This window comes from Felis catus, chromosome A1 (genome assembly GCF_018350175.1).
Source record: "Felis catus isolate Fca126 chromosome A1, F.catus_Fca126_mat1.0, whole genome shotgun sequence".
Lineage (NCBI taxonomy): Eukaryota > Metazoa > Chordata > Mammalia > Carnivora > Felidae > Felis > Felis catus.
Window position 1 is genome coordinate 109,817,070 of NC_058368.1, and position 20,810 is coordinate 109,837,879.

General features: G+C 50.5%; 1 long non-coding RNA gene across 1 annotated transcript; it reads left to right on the plus strand.

Moving 5' to 3' along the window:
- Positions 1–619: 619 nt before the first annotated feature.
- On the plus strand, positions 620–19,895 carry LOC123385834. The gene is made up of 3 exons (XR_006598951.1): positions 620–3,724; positions 18,821–19,065; positions 19,520–19,895. It is a non-coding gene; the product is annotated as an uncharacterized LOC123385834 (long non-coding RNA).
- Positions 19,896–20,810: the final 915 nt, after the last annotated feature.

Here is a 20,810-nt window from a genome sequence, read left to right on the forward strand (position 1 = left end):
GGTCAACTGTGCAGAATGAGATGGGCCTGGGAGAGCTTGGAGCTAGTGGGACTTTAAAAATGACGCATGTTTGGGGTGCCTGGGTGACTCAGTCTGGTAAGCGTCTGACTCTTGATCTCAGCTCAGGTCTTGATCTCAGGGTCCTGAGTTCAAGCGCTGCATTGGGCTCTGCACTGGATGTGAAGCCTATTTAAAAAAAAAATTCCATGTTTGAAGGAAGGAGCCAAACGAGAAATGGGAAATGGTAGGTCCTAGTACTGAAGAAACAGGAAAGATTGGAAAGTAAGATGGAACTCTGATGTTAGAAGCTGGAAATGTATTTAAGCTTTGTGGCATAATCACATGGCAAACCAATGCAGGTTTCAGGGGCTTCAGGTTTTGTTGATCCGGCTTTTAATGATATGCTTCTCTGTACATTTGATACATTTCAATCATTACTTTTAAAAGTGGCTTTAACAATATTGTATTTTTAAGAATTTTTTAATGTTTATTTTTGAGAAAGAGAGAAAGTGAACGGGGAGGGGCAGAGAGAGAGAGGGAGTACACAATCCAAAGCAGGCTCCAGGCTCTGCACAGAGCCTGACTCGGGGCTCGAACTCACAAAATGTGAGATCATGACCTGAGCCGAAGTCGGATGCTTAACCGACTGAGCCACCTAGTGCCCTCAGAATATTCTATTTTTACTTGAGAAATGTAGGTTGTAGAATATGCACACAGCTTCCCATGTTTGAAAAGAACATGAAATGTGTTTGCATAAAATGAGATGGATGTTTCAAAATGAAACGGTTTCTTTCCAAGGTAGAATTGTGGGTGGCTGCTGTTTGTCAGTGTTTGCTTGTTTATATTTTCTAAGATTGGTGTAATGAGCATTTTGGAATTTTGTGATGTTGAGAAAAATTTTAAAGGAATGACTCCACGCTTTTGAACCTAGAGTAGCAGATGTATGTGGTGGAGAAGTGGAGCTTCAAGTCTGTTGGAGTCAGCGGAGATGCTGGTGTCAGTCTGGGGCTTGGGGCGCGTTCTTGGTTTAGGGAATGAAGGCTTGTGTCAGGGAGAGCAATTGGGAGCTTGGGAGGAAACCACCTGCCAGAGGAGAGTGAGGGTGCCTGAGGCAGGCTAGGGAGGAGAGGGGAGTTTGAAAAGTGAGAGGTGGCTATGGCCAGCAGGGTTGGATGCTGTTGGGGGTACTTCCAAAGCGTGGGAGCCAGGCTTCAGGGGCATGCAGTGAGGTTGCAGGTGGAGAGTATCTGGAAGCGTGGCCTACTTGGAATGACATCAGATGGGAGACGACGGAGATGGGGCAGCATCCTGGGTCCACTGTTGGGTGCAAGTGGGGCCTCTTCCCTCCACTTTTCTTCAGACCATGGCTGTCTTGGTGTGGCCAGTGCATTCCTTCTGTGGTGCTTCTCCTTTGCTTCTGACTGGAGCAGACTGGGACATGACCATCAGTGCCTTTGTCCTCTGTGAGCTTGTCACTGCTATCTGGAGTAGGTGTCATATGTGGAGAAGTGAAGGAGGGGACTTCGTTAGCAGGCTCGGAGGCAAAATGGACACATGGCCTTGCTGTCTGTGGGAGGAGTAACTATTGGAGGAGAAAGGATGGAGTAAATTTCTGAGGGCTCAGGGAAGGGGAGCCCTCAGAGGACTGGGAAAGACAGACTGCTTTCCAGATTTGTCCAACAGCCATGGGCAAGTGCCAGGCTAATCCTGACCCTGTCATTCCACTTTTGGCACCTGCTGGAAGGATAGAGAAGGAAAATGGGCGGGTATGTACTTCCAAGTCCTCGGTGGGATTTCCTAGGATCAAGCACAACAAGCAGAAAAATTAAGGATATATAGCGTTGTGTTTGGACATTTTTACTGGTTGTGTTGGGATTTATATTCTCCAAAGTCCAGGTGTGCTGTTGGATATGGAATCCTGGATCAATGGAGGGAGAGAGAGCACCTAAAATCCTTTTCTTACCACAAGTTAGCCGGCCTGTACTCACTACTTCCGTCGTTTTTTTTTCTACTTGCACTTGAAAATTTTAAATAAATCGGTCTATTCAGTTAAGACTTGGCTAATGCTTGGGGGAAGAGAAAACTGCAAACACTTGGAAAACCATCTCAATGACTCAGCTTCCAAGATGTGAATCTCAGCAAAGCAATTTTGAGGGCAAGCGGCGGAAGTGGGGAGACTTGTAGGACTCAGCTGAGATGGCCGCGAGGACCTGGAGGGCTGTGTGGGCCAGGACTCAGAAGATGTACGGCGCCCCACAGTAGTAAAGGCAGCCCCAGACCAGGCAGGTGGCCTTCCCTTGGACTGGTCCTATTCTGGTCTACTCGACCTCTTGCAACTAAAGGGTGGACCCCGCCTGGGTCACAACGGCCCCCCAGGTGGTATGGGCGCTCGGGGAATGCTTGAACATGGAAGGGTAATATTTCCAGTGAATAACAAGCCCAAAGCATTAGAACTAGACTTCAAACCGTATCCCAAGCCCAAGTCTCCACTTTCTGGATGAGGAAAGGGCTCAAGCAGGAGAAGGGCACAGAGCCGGGAATTCCAACTCCAGCTATTTTGACGAATGTTAATCTTCTGGAAAGTTGTTTAACAAGAATATGGGGCTCTCGCACTCCAAAAATAAATGGCTCCGAATAGAGCATTATTTGGGGTAGCACTGGCTCGCTGAGACTCTGGAGGGCCCCCTGCAGCTAGTGCGGATCGATGGAGCTGCAGTGTCGAGGCTGCCACACGGGGGCGGCATCCCTCTTCCTTTGCCTTGGGTCAGCCTCCTTAACGCCATCAGTCCTGAAGTAGTCCCAGAACTTGGAGAACACAGTCAGCCATCTCCTCTCCTTCACAGTAGCTAAAAGCACAATAGGTGTGGTTTAACAGAGGCCTCCGGCCAGAAAGCAGGGGATCTTTTATGGGCTTCTGCTAGTAAGCCCTTCGATCCTTGTCACTCAGAGTGCGGCATCGCTAGTTGCAAACGAATGTCGGACGGACCCCAGACCTTGGAGAATTGCCCAGCCCAGTACTTGTCACACTTGGCTGGGGATCTTGCTAGAAGGCAGATTCTGGTTGAGTGGGGCTGGAATGGGGCTTGAGAGCCCACAGGTGTAGCAATCCCCCAGGTGATGCCCATCGTGCAGCTCATATTGACCCTGAAAGACTTAAAGCCTAGGAGCCTCAGTTTCTTCTTCGGTAAAATGGGGAGCACACCAGTCCTGTCTGTCACATGAGATGATGGTTGTGGAAGACGTTCATGACAAACAAGAGGGGTAAAAGTGTGATGAACGCCAGGCATGTCATTTGCCTTTTGAAGTCCCACTGGCAGTGCAAAGAATAAGTATTCGCGGGCTGTGGAAGAATCTCCTTTCTTGTCCTTCCTTACCTGCCAAGAAGCCAGGCTCCTGAGGAAAATGCTGAAGGGAGGCCAAGTTGCAGAGAGACAATGACCGCCTCCTGGGGGCGGGGCCTCTAGCCCCCGGGTTGGGGAGAGAGTGTTGCCTCCCCCACCCCTGAATCCTTCCTACCTGGTGCCAGAGGCCCTACCACTCGTTTTGACTTGAGCCACTCCTCTTGGCTCTGTGTGATCCCATTATTGGCCCCAGAAGGGGATGAAGCGGGACGAAGAGAGTAGGGGGTCTCCAGAGCTATGGACAGAGATTCCCAGGAAGCAGCTGCGTGATTATCTGAATCCTGGGCATCTGCTGCCAAGGAGCAACGACTGGAATAAAAAAGGTGAGACCCCGGATACCTAATTCAGTCTCTTCTCCTTGCCTCATGGTAGAGACCCCAGTCCTGAGTGGTAGGAAAGACGCAAGGCTCCCTGGTGTATGAGTGTCCCCGGGGGTTTTCCTCCACTTCTATCCTTTAAAAGAGGATTGTTTCCTGTCCTTGACCAGCCTCTATGAGTTCTGTGTTCGTCAGCTTGTTTTCCGGATTTCTCTAATGCCTAATCAGGAGAATGGGTGTGAGAGACTGAACTGAAGTGGCAGGGGAGGGATGGGGGTGGGGGACCCTTGCTGTGGATCAGCTTCCGGGCTCCCCCTTGAGGTAAAGAAGTGACTCAAATGTGCCTCTGAATCCCGTGGCAGCTTGTTGAAATACGGGTCATTGGGCCCCATGCTCAGAGGTTTTGATGCAGCACATCTGCAATGGGGGTCCACGCTTTTGCATTTCTAACAGTTCCCAGGTGATGCTGATGCTTTGTTCTGGGGAAGGAGAGCCTGGGTAATGGGTAAAGGGGAAATAAATGAGGCTGTTGATGGACATAATAAACAGCTGGGGGTGAAGGCCATTGTGGGCGGAAAGGGAGAGATTCGGGTACAGTTGCAGGAGTAGTAAGAGAGGAAAATGCAAAGTGTTCCTTAAGAAATGCCAAGTCAAAGTTGAAATTCCTTTGAGACTGTGTCTGGCGGCAGGATTTTGTGTCTCTTTGAATATGACAGCCAGTTTACACTGGCCCTGGGGGTGATTTGGGCTAAATGATTTGCCCTCATTTGTGATCACTGATGTGCAGGGCCTTCCTTCTCCAGGGGGGGGAGGGGGCTGGCCTTTGGCTCGTCTCCTTGGTGTGTCCCCTTGCCCAGGCTTTCACAGAGTCGGTAAGTCTGATTTGTTTCTCTGCGTGTGTCTTTGTCCTGGCCACGTTGAGAGCTTCTCCAGGGTGGAGAAGCGTTTGCTGAGTTGAGTTCCCTTCTCTAATTGGGACCTCGGTCCCCAAAGCCCCTTTTCAGGTATGCACACGTCCTGTCCCTCCCCTTCTCAAACTGGAGGGGAGCTCTGTGGCTTGGAAGCGTCCTCACAGTTGAGGGATAAGGCTTTGGTGTATGGATATTCCCAGGTGAGACACACAGTGTCACGCAGTTTCCATTATATCAGACTCAGCTCTTCAGCCTGCTCTGCACAGCTTTTGAGGACCCTTTAAAAATAAGCCCTGAATTGGAATGCACTCATCAACAGCACTGTTAATGAAATTGCTTCCTGTTAATTTGAGTTTACAAACTAAATGGCTCCTGACAATCTGGCGTCACTATGATGGTGCCCGCTTCTCAGGAAGGGCCAGTAGTGGCCACTGGAGGGCTTTACCTGCGAACCATGGCAAACCATCTGAGGGGCTCTGGTGCTTGCGGGACTTCAGTGGCGGTGGGGGTGGGGGGGAGTCAGAACTTCATTTGTTGGCTTAGTTTCTCCTTCACCTTCTCTGAGCAGTCATGGGACTGTGCCTTGGTCTGGGGATGCACCCATCAGCAGGGCCCACATCTGTCTTTAGGTGGCCCTTAGTCTAGTGGGGCCTGTAGATAAGCACATAATTCACCACGGAGGCGGGGTTGGATGGAGCTATGGAACGGCTTGAGGGGGTGAGTCAGGGGCTGGGAAGCAAAGATGAGTAGGTGGTGGTTACATAAGCATTGAAGAGAGAGGGGATGGCTTGACCCCCGGTGAGCAGGGATCGACAGACAGCTCAGGATGGAAAGATCAGGGCAGAGAATCCCCAGAGATAAGGAAAAGCCCAGTGGGTGAAGTTGCATAAAACGTCTCCACACTCCCCTTTGCAGGCTTTATTTATTTATTTTTCAAAGTTTACTTACTTAGAGCACAAGTCGGGGAGGGACAGAGGAAGACAGAATCTAAAGCAGGCTCCACAGGCAGCGCAGAGCCCGATGTGGGGCTCGAACCCACGAACTGTGAGATCATCCCCTGAGCTGAAATCAAGAGTCAGACACTTAAAGACTGAGCCACCTAGGCGCCCTGCAGCCTTTATTTTATAGAGAGGTTTGGGGCCCTTTGAAATTGAGCATGATAAATGCCATCGGAGATGGAGGTCATGGTGAGCAAGGTCACTTTATAAGAAAGACCACGGGCCCCCTGAGAGAGTTAATAAACCCAGGTGGAGTCGGGCTGGGTGATACAGGAGAATGGAGGAATGCATCCTCACCCCTGCCCATGCACCTGGGGGTGTGGGTGGAGGTGGTTGGCCCCCTGCACCTCTGCTGGGGTTCGCTGCTGCCTGACTGTGGCACACTTGAACAGGCACGACAAAGGGCCAGCTAGTGCAGTAGGGGTCTCATGTCTGTGGGGGCCACATGTGGCTACCGGGATCTGTACTGATGGCTGACCCCCTGCAGAACATAGCAGGTAAGTCACCCATGCAAACAGCCCGCAGTACTGGAGGAGAGAATTCCTGGGGCTTGGAACCCTTGTATCTTTGACACAGAGAAAAGGGGTCTTGATTTTCTCCCAAGGGTGTTGATAAACCCTGGTAAAAGTTTAAGCTAACACACCACTGGGTCTGATTTGCATTGTAGAGAGATCCCGCTGTTTGTGTGGAGGGGAGGGGGGGGGCAGGCTGGCCGCAGAGATGGTGGTGTGAAGCTGTGGCAGGCTGGGCTGGCTGTGGGACCCCCTCCCCTCCACAGGCAGAGGCCTGTATCCCTGGGAGACTGTGATCCTGGGGTAGGAGGTTTGCTGTGAAGAATGGTGGTCCGGGATTATGGCCAGGTTTCTGTGGTTAAGTGGGGATCACATTGTTCTGAGTATAATCCAAGGGAATCTGCTTCTGGGAACAGACAGTTTTCATATATTAAAAAAAAGTATGGCAGGGCATCTGGCTGGCTCAGTTGGTAGAGCCTGCGACTCTTGATGTCGGAGTTGTGAGTTCAAGACCCATGTTGGGTGTAGAGGTTACTTTAAAAAAATCTCAGGGGCGTCTGGGTGGCGCAGTTGGTTAAGCGTCCGACTTCAGCCAGGTCACGATCTCGCGGTCCGGGAGTTCGAGCCCCGCGTCGGGCTCTGGGCTGATGGCTCAGAGCCTGGAGCCTGTTTCCAATTCTGTGTCTCCCTCTCTCTCTGCCCCTCCTCCATTCATGCTCTGTCTCTCTCTGTCCCAAAAATAAATAAACGTTGGGAAAAAAAAATTAAAAAAAAATAAAAAAAGAAAAAAAAAATCTCAAAAAAAAAAAAAAGTGCCTGGGTGTTTCAGTCAGTGAAACGTCCGACCCTTGATTTCAGCTCAGGTCATGATCTCAGGGTCATGAGATTGAGCCACACTTTGGGCTTTGTGCTGGGCATGGAGTCTGCTTGAGATTCTTCCTCTCCTTCTGTCTCTGCCTCACTCGCATGCTGTCTATCTCAAAAAAAAAAAAAAAAAAAAAAGATGTGGCACATATTCAGAGTGGGAATCTTGTGAGCCACAAGCAGAGTAGTAATCCATTTGGGGGATGTCTTTTCTCCACAGCCCCCACCTCCTCCAATTCCTGGCCCTTCGAACAGGGCGAGTTGACAGTGACCAGATAAGGAAGGGGGTGGGGAGTGGTTTGCAGGAGGGACTTTGGTGAGGATGCGGGTGGTTTGGCGTGACCACGGTGCCACGGGGGGCTCCAGCCCCCGTGGTCTCTGTGATCACTCGCTGGAAGACAAGCTGGCCATTTGTTGTCCTTGTTCAACCAGGCTCCCTGATTTCTGACATCCAGCTATAAAATCGTTTTGGCTGAGGTTTCTGTGGAAATACTGGCCCCCACCCATAATTGCAGTGACCAGGCTGTTTGTGGGGTTCCCTGACAAGTGAGTGACCTCCTCTTTGTCTGTCAAGCTAGTGGGAAAGAGGAATATACCTGTTTTGGATCTCCAAGAAGACAGTCCAGTGCTGTGGTGTCAGAGATCACAGGTTTGCCGTTCCTGGTACGAGGACGTATGGACAGTTGTCTTCAGCCACTTGTTTGTGTCTCTTCTGCGTGGCCCTCTCCCTCTCCCTTCCCTTGTGGACCTGTGTTTGCTCTCAGGGGCAGTTTTCTCCTCCTGGTGCAAATGGATGCCCTTACCTTCTCCTCATACTGGGCTCTAGGGCAACATGAAGGAGCCTCTGTGGAGGCTCTGGTGATGCACCCTGCATGCTGTTTTGGGGCCTTTTCCTTCTTAATTCATAGTGTAAATTGGTGGTGATTAAATGTTCTTTGTTTTCAGCCCTGATTGTGGTAAAATAGCCTGGTTCATAATCCACCCCCCCCCCGCCCCCGCCCCACACACCAAACATGGGACCACGGGGTGCCCGGGTGGGTCAGTCGGTTAGGTGTCAGACTTCAGCTCAGGTCACGATCTCATGGTTCATGGGTTCAAGCCCTGGTTCGGGCTCTGCTGACACCTCAGAGCCTGGAGCCTGCTTTGGTTTCTGTGTCTCCCTCTCTCTCTCCCCTTTCCCACTTGTGCTGTCTGTCTCTCTCTCTCTCTCTCTCTCTCTCTCTCTCAAAAATAAATAAACATATACACAAAATGAAAAAAAAACAAAAACATGAGACTATGTGAACACCTTGCTAGTGTCCTTCCTGAGGCCTGGAGGAGGCTTATGTTAGGGTGGCCTGCTTGCGCCCTGGATCTTTGAAGGGCCTTCAGCAAAGCTCTGCCCCCTAAAAATGCGAATGGCCCATTTCTGGCTGTGTTGTGTAACGTGGTGTCACAGGGATCGTGGGTGTACGTGTTTTCCGGGGCTGCTATAACACAGTACTGCACGCCAGGGGACTCAAAGCCCTGAATTTCTTCTCTGATAGTTCTGGAGGCCTGTACTCTGAAGTCAGGGTGTTCACAGGGCTGGTCCCTTCTGAGGTCTGTGAGGGAGAAGGCCCCTCTCCTGGCTTCTGGTAGTCCCAAGTGTTCCTCAGCTTGTGGATGGGGTTCTCTCTGTGTCTTCACATTGTCTTCCCTATGTGTGTGTGTGTTTCTGTGTCCAAACTTCCCCTTTTTATTTTTTAAAAAATGTTTATTTTTGAGAGAGAGAGAGAGAGCACAAGTTGGGGAGGGACAGAGAGAGAGAGAGAGAGAGACAGAGAGAGAGAGACAGAGAGAGAGAGACAGAGAGAGAGAATCTGAAGCAGGCTCCAGGCTCCAAGCTGTCAGTGCAGAGCCCGACTTGGGGCTTGAACCCATGAACCACAAGATCATGACCTGAGCCCAAGTCTGACTGCTGCTTAACTGACTGAACTACCCAGGCACCCCCAAATTTCACCTTTTTATAAAGACACCAGTTCTATTGGATTAGGCACCATTCTCATGACTTCATTTTACCTTGATTAACTCTATAAAATGCTGTTTGCAAATAAGGTCCCATTCTGAGGTACTGGGGGCAAGGACTTGAACGTACCTTTTTTCAGGGGAACACAACTCAGCCCATAAAAGGTGCCTTCTTGTGCGGGATTCTCAGGGCCTTCCAGCACACACACCTGCTCAGAGATGGGGCTGGGTTGGCTGAGGGTTTCTGGGATTGTCCTGTGAGCAGGCCCAGGGGCTGGTCTGTTGGGAACGGCTTCTGGCCTTAAGCAAAGATAGCAAGAAACCTTGTCGTTGAGTATTCTGGACAGGGGTGTTCCACCTTCCCAGACTCCCTTTGCTTCATCTTTCCTGCTACCCCTCCCCCCTCCTGTGTGGGCAGTTGTGTGAGAAGGTGTGTGAGCAGAGACGGTGGCACGGTTGGCTTCCCGGGGTCCCTGCTGTGGTGGTTCAGGGCGATTCCAGAGAACCAGGTATAACTGTATGTAAATCACACCCAAATGTGTGAGAGCTCCCCTTCCTCTTTGGCCAGTATAAATGTGCCAAGGGCCTGGCCGATTTGGGTTCTGGAAGGGTGGGAGGGGCCCGATCTGCTAGTCCAGGTATGAGTCAACCCAGGTGTAAACTCGGGAGGGCAGGGGCTGGTGACCCCTATTACATGTCTCCAGGAACAAGGTGGTCAGCGGTGAGCCCTGCATGGCGTGTCCTCGGCTGCCCTTTGTGCCAGTTCTTTCCTGCGTGTTTCTCTTGGAGTTGCAGAGTAATCACCAGGACACAGACTCCATATGTAGCCTTGGCTTCACAAACCTGGGACAAAATGGCAACAACTGAATTTCCAATGTAGATCTCGCCACATTTAACATTTGTGAATGGCAATAAAAGGGAAGGTTGGAATTGTATCTGCGGTTCCCAACCACAAGCCATCATTTTGCACACTCAAACATCTGTTTTAAGATCATAGCAGGGAGTGTCGGGTAATTGGCTCCCTTTTGTCCTGGACCCATCAGTTAGACCCCATAAACTTGATTATAAATCCTCAGGGATTTATTAGTAAACAACATTTGGGGAGACTGACGCTGTCACACTGTAGCCAGGGAGCTTGGAGTGTCTGAACTTGGGCCCATCACTGCTTCCTGGACAGCCACAGAGTTGATAGTCCCAGACTGCCCTGCAAGGAGTCCCTGGGGGGAAGGAGGTAGGGGAGAGAAGGTACGTTCCCTTGGGAAGGAGGCGTCGAGAGGTTCCTGCCACATGATGGCCCTTGGGCTCTTGGTGCCCCAGAGATGAGGGTGCAGAGATGTTTGGTGCTGCCTGGAGGACTGAGGGGAAAGGGGGAAGGTGTGGAACCGGACAGGCCTGGCTCAGTCCCAGCTGCAGCACACATGAGCTGGGTGACTATGGGCAAGGCACTGGGGTTTTCTGTGCCTCAGTTTCCACACCTGTCAAATGGAGGTGATAATAATAGTCCTATTTGCTGGGTCGAGTATGAGGATTAACAGGAATGCGTGGGAGGGTCCAGCACCATTCTGGACACCCAGAGAGGTCCCACAAGTAGTCTGTTACTGCTAGGGATGGAGGGGAGAGAACAGAACCAAACGGCTGGGGGCCAGGCGCCTGTCCATAGGAGCACTTGAGGGCCCTGGCATTAGCGAGTAGAAAGAGCTGCTTCACCGAAGTTTCTGTATGGCTTCCTTCCTTACGTGGGCCTGCACGGGAGAGAGGAAGTTGGTGATGACACATTGCCATCGGGGCTGGGAGAGTGGGCAGTGTCCCTATGTTGCATGGCCCCTCACATTGCTGTCGTGTTGTACCCCCAGGCCTCTGGGTCCAACTGCCCTCCCTCAACTCCTATAGGAGCAGAGGTGCTGAGCAAGACCCAGTGTGGGCTGTGGTTGGGCAATGAGGACCCATGGAGGCCCTTTGTTCAGGGGTGAGGTTCTGGCTGAATTTCATCTCTCTGTTTATATGGTGGGGTGTTCCCAGGACACAGGGGTAAATGGGGACCCAGCAGGTCTACAGCCTGCACTCCAGGGTTTGACATACTCTGGAGGAAAGGGGTGCCCTGGCATGGAGCCTCTTTTGGGTCCACTGGCCTTGGCATGACTCTTCTGGCTGACTGGCCTGAAACACAGAAGGTAGAGCCATTCCTTTGGGGAGTTCATATACCAAGTCACCTGCTTTCAGTCTGGCCAGGAGACAGGCTCAACTTTCCACATCTTCATGGAAAGCTCCAGGCTGGCCTCCCTGAGGGGTTGGATGAGGTATCCTTGACTCCAGTCTGCCCCGGAGCACTCCAGGGTTAAGGGTTTTCAGCAACAAACACATGGCTGATCATGTCGCTCAGATAGCCCTGAGCCCAAAGGCCCGTTCCTGTGTGACCCAGCACTGGAGCCTTTAATTAGCTGCTCTGAGCTCTGCTTCCTGATTTGTGAAATTGAGGTAACTGTAGAACCTCCCTTTGAAGAGGAGACAAGATGGTGTATGTTGAGTGTTTGGCACTGCACCTGGCCCCCAGCAAGCCCTCAGTAAATGTTAACTGTTCTTAGCCATCAGATTAAATGAGGCCTATTGGCTCAGTGTCAGATAAACCCATCCTGAGTCTCTGCCGTAAGAAGATCGTCTTGGTGAGGCATAAACAATACAGACTGTGCAGTCAGAAAGGTACAGGTTAAAATCCTGTCTTTGTCACCTTTGTCACCTTGGGAATGTCACTTACCCTCTCTGGGGCTCCATTTTCTTGTCCACAAAATGGGCATAAGAACATTGCCTACCTCCTAGGATTGTTGTGCAGGTTACAGGTAAATGTCTGGCTCAGTGAATGGAAGTTCTTTGGTTATTAATAGGATTATTCACACTCCAGGGAACACAAGTTTCTTCTGAGCCCTGCTCCTCCACACTTATAGCCTCCTGGCAGTGCACATGGAGGGGGCGAGTGAGGAAAAAAATCTTGGCAGCGTGTGGCACAGGCCATGGGGATGAGTTGAGGCCAAACATTTGCCGCTAGTTTCCCAGTGATCAGTGTAGATCCTATTTGTCATCCTAACACTAAAATGCCATAGAAAACCTTGGCTCTTGGGCAAGAGAACTGTGGCAGATCTGGGAGGGAAAAGACTTTTTTTTTTTTTTTTTTTTTTTTTTGCCTGGAGTGGCAGAGGCTGACCTGGTAAGGAAGGAACTTGGGCTGAACTGTCTGCCAGCTGGATGCAGAGTTGCTGCTAGGGCTGTGACCTCACTCAGGAACCGGGTCTGTACTTCCCATCCCTCACCGTGGGGCCCACTGCCTGTGACCCTCCACGTGTTTGGTACCTCCAGGGAGTGCACAAGAACTCTGTTTTCCATCAGGAGTAAGGCTTTATCTTACTGGATGTCCCCAAAGGCCTTAGAATGTGCAAAGACCTCGCTTGTAGATGAGGAAATGGAGGGTCAGTGTCCAAGGTCCTGGCCCCACCCACCTTCCACCAGAGTGAATCAGAGCTTCTCATTCTCTCTGCTCAGGTATCCTCAGGGTTTTTCGTGTACTTTGAATCAAACATTTGCTTTGTTTGTTTGTTTGTTTAATTCCAGGATAGTTAACATACAATATTACATTAGTTTAATGTGTATAATGTAGTGAATCAACAGTTGCATGTATTACTGAATGCTTATCAAGATAATCAAACACTCCCTCTTTGCCAGAAAGATTGGGTCTGGCCTCCTCTCAAGCCTCATTCCCTCCCACTTCTTCCTGCCCTGGACTCCAGCCTCACCAGCCTGGGTTGCATTTCTGGATGACACTCATGCTTGGCTTTGCACCAGGGGCTTTGTGTTGCAGTTTCTGCGGTCTGAAAGGCTGTTCCTCAGGGGTTCCCCTGGCTCCATTGCTTGTTTACTTGTGGTCTCTGTCCCTCCTCAGAGATCGTGCCCTCCGTTTCCCTATGTAAAAAGGCTTCTGCCAATTGGTCTTTGCCATCACCCTGTTGTTGTTTCCTTCATAGGTTTTATCACAAGAGGTGCAGTGTGAGGGGGTTGAGAGAGAGAGAGCTTAGAACCACCTGTGCTTGTTCTTGATTTCCCCATTTAGTTGGGTGACCTTGGATGAGTCGGTTAGTCCTTCTATGCCTCATGTGTAAAATGGAGATGATAATCGAACTTTCCTCTTAGGATTAGATGAGTTAATACGTGTAAAATACTGAGAATTATTCCTGTCATAGAGATGAGCTACTTTATTGTATTTATCTTGTTGATTGGTGTCCTTAGCCCCTAGACTATAAATTCCAGGAGGGCAAGGACCATGTGTCACCTGATCATTGATGTAATCCATGCCTCTGACAAACCCAGGGTGTCATGGGTGCTCAGTAAATGCTTGTTGAATAAACCAGTGGTCTCAAGGCCATTACATGAATGGTAGAGCTGGGCCTCAGTTGAGAGAGAACCATTCTAAGGCCTGAGCTTTGTTCATGCCACACTGACCCTCCTAGGTAAAAGACTTTCCTAGGTAAAAATTACACGAATTATGTTAACTCATCTGTTACATTTCAATTTTATGCCTTCCCTCAGGAAAGTAGTTTGTTTATTTATTCATTATTTTAAAAATCTTTTAAAAAAAGGTTTGTTTATTTTGAAAGAGAGAGAGCTTAAGAACAGGGGAGGGGCAGAGAGAGAGGGAGAGAGAGAGAGAATCCCAATCAGGCTCTGCAATGTCAGCACAGAGCCCGACTTGGGGCTTGAACCCACGAACCCCGAGATCATGACCTGAGCTGATATCAAGAGGTAGCCGCTCAACTGACTGAGCCACCCAGGTGCCCGTCTTTAATTTTTTTTAAAGTTTATTTTTTGGGGGACAGAGAAAGAGAGGGAGAGGGAGAGAAGGAGAGAGAGAGCATGTGTGTGTGCACGTGTGAGGGAGGGGCAGAGAGAGAGGGAGAGAGAATCCCAAGCAGGCTCCACACTGTCAGTGCAGAGCCTGTTATGAGGCTTGAACTCATAAACCATGAGACCATGACCTGAGCCAAAGTCAGACGCTTAACCGACTGGAACCCAAAGGCAGTTTATAAAGTGAAATAAAAGGGAACACTCTGGCTTAGCGTTGGCTTTGTTGCAGCAGAAGACTGTCTCTGGCACCCCTGGCACAGATAAGAGGGAGGGTGGGGGCAGAAGACAGGCTTGTCCTTCCCTTCCTGTGAGCTGTCCTCACGAGCCCCCTGCAGTGATGCTGGGGAGGAGGCATGGGTGGCCATCGGGCCACTCTACCTTGCTCTCGCCCCTCTGGTGCTAGGATTCCCATGGGGCCCGACAGAGGCCTGGCCTTTTCCTGGCATCCGCTCCAGTGCAAGATGAGTGGGGAGGGGGCGCTTGGGCCAAGAGGGAGGACTCTGGGGAGGTGTTTGTCTGGGAAGTGCCCTCAGGGAGTATCCGGTCCAGGTGGGGGAACATCAGCAGATGTTGGCACCTGCACACTTCCCCCACCCTCCACCCCGCTTCACCCCCAAAGCAGGTGAGACAGGTGGCTGAGCCTTCCCGGCTGCCTTATCTGGGACAGTTCATGAACACTCTGAGAGCCTTAGTGTCAAGTGTAAAATGGATATCGGGATTTTCTTGTCTTCTCCCTTCTCCCCCAACTGCACTTCTAGGCCTGTGGTGGCACCAGGTCCTGTGATTCCACAGTTCAGGAAAAGTCTAGGGGGGTGAGCTGGAGTCTCCCTCTTGGAGGTGCCTCCGTTCCTCATCAGAGCACCCTCTCTCCTCTTCATGTAGGAGGGGATACTCCACAGTCCTTGACCCCTTCGGAGAAACCCCTTTCTGTAACATCCCTGGCCTCACTTCTCCAGGCAGGAGGGCTGTCAGGATGGACAGGTGAATGGCTTCCTTGGCTGTGTTGTGTTTGGGGTCAGCCCAAACTCCCACACAGGCACTTTCCATCTTCCATCACTCATTCCTCTTCCCCCGGAGACGGGCCTCCCCTTTTGGGGCTTGATCCCCTCTGTCCCTGGCCTTCCTGGTGCCTTTGTCAGAGCACGCAAGCATGAGACACCTGCCTGTGGTAGCACATCCTGTACCCACAGCGTTCACACGGCACCTGCTGTGAGCCAGACTCTGGTTCTGCCTTCCTAAGCGGGAAGCCCAGCGGCAGAGTGTTGGAGCTGGGGCTGGTTGGGGTTGAGTGGCATGAGGCTCAGGCTTTCCCCCTTGCCTGTCCCCTGCTCACTCTGTACCAAGTGGCCATGAGACTCAGACGCCGCTCATCTGTGCCTGAGTCTCCCCATTACTAATGGGGCTGCAGCCTCATTCGTCTGATTTATGTCTAATATTCTCCTGGTTTATACCTTTTCTCAGCAGTTTAATAATGACCCATAAACCTGTCTCTCTGGACTTAGCTTTGGAAGGTCTGAGTCTCTGGGGGACCTTTTCGATTTTACAAATTCCATACACTAACTGGGGCAGTGAAACTGCCCTCGCTGGCACATACTCACACACGTTCCTTAGAAGCTTGGCTTATCAGGAGCTAGTCCCCAGCGTGATTTCCCTAAATCCTTTGTGATTGCTCTGCATGTCGGTGAACAAGGGAGCGCAGTGGCATCTGGGGGCCTATTCTCTTCTCCTCCAGGTTCATCTTCAGGGCCCTTGGGCCCAGATGATTCTGGCCCGGCCTCTTGGTTCTGAAGGCAACTGCCCTCTTTCCCTGGAGCCACTTTCTTGAGTACTTTGGGTTTGTGTATGTGGCCTTGAGCTCATGCAGAGGCAAAGAGAAGGCACCTGTTCCTTTTTCATGTTTTCTTCATTTGGGGGTACTGCAGCCTGACTTCTGACATCTCAGAGCCCTGCAGTGTTTGTAGGAGAGGGGCCCTTTGGTTTTGATTGACGACTCTCTTCTCGCTTGAACTCAGGTTGAATGCTTGGGGACAGAACGGGTCACATCACCAGGCTTGGTCTCTGGGTCAAGTTCACAGTGCTTCTCCTTTTTTCTCTCAGGGCAAGTCCTCTCCTGGGAGATGTCTCAGTGTCTGGGCAGAATGACACCTGGGAGGGAGCAGCAACCTACCATGTTGTTGAGTTTGCAGATCGTGAGCCCAGCGAAGCTCAGCCTGGAACATCTCCCTGTACACGTGGTTTTTCTTGGGGTTTGTTAAGGGTGATGTTTTTCTCTGAAAGATGTTGAGGATATTGAAGATGGGGTGCTGCATGTGTGTGTGGGGGGCACACGATACTGTTCATGGGTGAGTAGAGTGCTTCTCGTTGTGGTGACCCCACATTCTGAGAGAGAAGTGTCTTGCTGCTTGTCTTCTGGTGTCACTGGTGTTCATCAGAAGGACCTCAAGAGTGTGCCTGGGAAAGCCCCGCGATGTATTTGTCCAAGTGTATAGACAAGTGGCCCTGAACCAACCATATTTTCTCACTCAAGGGAGGAATAAATGAAGGGCCAATGTTAAGAATCAGTTTGCAGTTGGGCTCAAAGGTTGGTCTAGGGCTACAGGGGGCTGACATTTGGGCTGAGTCATATGGAGAGTGTGTCCTTCCTTTAGGAAAAAAAAGATGCTTGGCCCGTGGCATTGAAACCCTGATCTTGTCCTTATTTATTATTCATTGATACAATAACTTCTCACTGGAGGTGTGGTGATGAGCCAAATAGACTCTATGGTCTGTGCCCTCATGGAGCTTGGTTTCTACTGGAGCCAGACATTTAATAAGCACATGAGTGAAAGTGAGTGCTGTAAGGAAGAAGTCCATGGTAGGGAAGTCCTATCATGGGGATGTGTGTTTAAGCTAAGACCTGAAGGATAACTGTCAAAACAGGTGAGGTGGGCATGGAGGGCAAAGACCCTGTGATGGGGGGGTGGGTATCTAGGAGAGTGCAAGGGACTGGATGAAGGCTAGTGGCTGGAGCGCAGAGAGAAGGGGCCATGGTGGGAAGGGGGGCACAGACCGCAGCCAGACCACACAGAGCCATGGAGCCATGAAGGTCTGGGGAGGAAAGATGGCGTTCATCGTAAGAGCAATGGGTAGTGTTGAAGGGTTTAAGCAGAGTGACTTACCTGGCTCCTAGTTGAGAATGGAATGCTCCAGAGCCAGAATGAAAGGAAGCCAACCCCAGCTGGGAGATGGTGGCCTGGGCCAGGGTGGTGGGGGCTGGTGCGCAGAAAAGTGCTCTTACTTGAGAGACACATAAGAAGTGGAATCGCCTGGATTCGGTGAGGGAGCAGGCATGTGCTCCCAGGGAAGGGGAGGTGTGGTGCACACAGGTGTCTGGCTTGCCCAGTGGGATGGCTGGATGGATGTAGGCACCGCTCCCTTATGCGGGAGCATCGGGTTTAGTGCAGAAAATCACTAGCCAGATTTGAATGGTTGAATTGTAAAAGTCTGTAACTTTGCAGTGGTGTTGAAATGTCTGACAGGAACTATCTAGGTGCCAGTTGGCTCTTTTAGTCTGGCACTGGGAGTAGAGAGCTGTCTGGACACAGATACTTGGGAGTCGCATGGTAATATGATCTACAGGGGTGAGGGAGATGGCCCAGGGGGTATCTAAGTGAGGAGGAATCAACCAGCTGAGCAGGTGCCTCGTGTCCACCTTCCTTCCTGTCTGTCCATCCCAGGCTGTACAGGGTTGCTCAGCTTGGGGTTCTGGAATCCAGACACATAGATACTGGACCCTGGGGGTTTTCTGGGCCCCAGGAGACAGGTTACTTCAAAGTGGGGACTGTGGAAGAAGATCACTCAGTGGTCTTACCTCTCTCTCTCAGTGACTGGCCAGCCTCTGTATGGCTTGATATCTAGACAGTGTCAGATCCCATTTCTCCCTTGGAACTGGCTCCCTGCCCCATCCAGGAGCCTTTTAGCATAAACACCCCTGGACTCTGAAGGCCAAAGAGGATGACTGGCCCAGTCTGGGGCTCTCTGGCAGTCTATACCAGGAGCAGTGCCATGGGGACTCATCTGGGCTGTTCTGATGAGGGCCATCTAGGCTTTAGCACCAGCAAGAGGACTTGGTGCCTTTCTCTGGGGAGGAGGGAGGATGAAGCAGTTTGCTCATGCACTGTGACCGTGGTAACTCCCACTCTTCATTTTAGGTGGGCTGTGTCTACTCTGGAAACGATGTCCAATGTTTTTGCTTATAGGGAAAATCATTAGTGCTTAGAATAAATTTCTTGGCTGGACTAAAGATCTCCTTTTTCCTTTTCTTTATTCATTGTTATGAATTGCAATCAAAGACAGTTTAATGGTGAAATTGCTATAAAACGGTGGAGAAAACATTTCTTTGGGTATTAGTTTTGTTTTAGTGAATTACAAAGTAGTGATTTAATTTGCTACCTTCAAGATTATTTCTGCCTCTCGGTGGGGTAATATAATCAGCAAGATCTACTATGGCCTTCATTTTCTAGAGAACACAGATAAATAATCTCCCATTATGCTCTTGAGCAAATTAATTACCTGTGACTTTTGACATCTCTCATTGAGAGCCAAGAATATGTCACTTTGAGTGTATGAGTAGGGAGGGGAGAATTGTACAGTTCCAAAGGGGACAGAGAGGTAATGTGGAAGTTGGGAACCCTTGCATTGTCACTCCAGGAGGGACTCCCTGTGTTCACATGTGTGCAGGGGTTTTCCAGTGTCCATGCTGCACTGGGACTGGGGGTTTGACAGGGACCTGGGGTTCCGGAGAAATGGGAGGGGGATGCAACTGAGTGGGGGACCCCTGCCTACACATTGGTGACACAGGCTCTCAGTGAGCCATAAGTTTCCCACCTGCTTCTTTAATATACATTTTCCGATTCCTTCCTGTGTGCCGGCTGATGTGCTCATTGGTTGGTGTTTTGGTTACAGGTTCCATATCTGCCCTTCGGGGAGTACAGAGTGTGGACAGGCACTGGAACACAAGCACGGACAAGTTATTGCTCATTGGAAAAACGGCATGCAGAGTAGTCATTCTGCCTGGGGCTGTCAGGGAAGGCTTCCTTGAGCTGAGGTCTGGCTGAACTTTGAAGGCTGCAAGGACTTTGCCTAGCAGGGAAAGGAAGAGAAGGAAGAACATGGCAGGCAGAAGGAGCGGTGTGGGCAGAGGCACAGAGGTGAGAAGTCCTGTAGCTCGTTGAAGGGAACTTGCAGGCGGGGCTCTCCAGCTGTGCTCTTTCTGGGTGACAGTGTCAGGGGAAGGTGGGACTAGACAGTGAGGCCTCGTCTTCATGGGCCTGCCCTGGGGATGGAATGGCTCCATCGCCTTAGAGGTAACCTTTTGAGACCCTCTCCTTAGCCTAGTCTCCGTGTCTAGAGGGGCTTTCTGTGGGTAAGGATGAGGGGGAAGGGGACAATTGGGGATTGAGTTTGCTACTTCACTTTTACTGATACACTCTGTGACTTTGTTAGTCACTCAGCCCCTTCGCACCTCAGTTTCTTTATGTCTAGAATGAGGTCATCTTTCCTCCTCATTGGTTGCTGGGTAGTCTTCCTGAAGTCACGAGAGCCCAAGTATGCAAGAATTGGGAAGTCTGTGTCCAGTGGATCAATATCTCTGTATTTTCCCAGCTTTATCTTCTGTCCTGGGGAAGAAGGAAGATTTAACCTGAGTTGTGATAAAGCTGGTGGAGAGATGAGTTGGCTGGATAGCATCCTGGAGTCCCATCTCCAAGAGGAGCTTACATAGCCCTGAACTTGGAAGAGTTGGAGAAAACCCACATGTCACAATAACCCTTTCTATAGGGGCACCTGAGTGGGTCAGTCAGTTAAGCGTCGGGGTCTGTGGGCTTAGGTCAATATTTCTTGAGTTCAGGTCTCACTGTTGGGCTCTGCCCTAACAGCACAGAGCCTGCTTGGGATTCTCTCTCTCTTCCTGTCTTTCTGCACCTCTCCCACTCGCTCTCTCTTTCTCTCAAAATAAATAAATAAACTTAAAAAAAAAGAATAACGCTTCTTGTGTATAGTTGGGAGGAATTACCCTTAGGGGCTTGTTTTTTTAAATGTTTGTTTATTTTTGGGAGAGAGAGAGAGAGAGAAAGTGTGTGTGTGTGTGTGTGTGTGTGTGTGTGTGTGTGTGTGTGTAGGGACAGAGAGAGGAGACACAGAATCTGAAGCTGGCTCCAGGTTCTGAGCTGTCAGCACGGAGACTGACGTGGGGCTGAAACTCACTAACTGAACAGTGAGATCATGACCTGAGCTAGGGTTGGAAGTTTAACTGACTGAGCCACCCAGGCGCCCCGGGGGACTTTAAATTTCCTAGGGCAGAGTTAAGCAACCACCAAGGGTGGCTGGCCTTGGTTGGGAGGAGGCCAGTCTGGTGACTGCAGGACCTGGGTTTTGCTGAGAGCTTGTGAAGGTTTGTGGCTGGGCCTTACTTGTTGGGGGCAGTGCAGGAGATTTGAGTGTCGTGCAGGGTCCTTTGTCTTCCTGTCTTTCCCGTCCCACTGCTCAGCTGGTCCTCTCATGAACTGCTTAGCAAACACTTGGCAAGTAAATGTCATTTAATTTAATTTAATTTAATTTATTTATTTATTTATTTATTTATTTATTAAAAAAAATTTTTTTTTCAACATTTTTAATTTATTTTTGGGACAGAGAGAGACAGAGCATGAACGGGGGAGGGGCAGAGAGAGACGGAGACACAGAATCGGAAACAGGCTCCAGGCTCCGAGCCATCAGCCCAGAGCCTGATGCGGGGCTCGAACTCACGGACCGTGAGATCGTGACTTGGCTGAAGTTGGACGCTTAACCGACTGCGCCACCTAGGCACCCCGTAAATGTCATTTTAAAGAGGCCCCGGATTATTCCGGTGACCTCATGTCTTGGTCTGGCCTTAAAATGGTGGTCGTGGGCTCTCAAA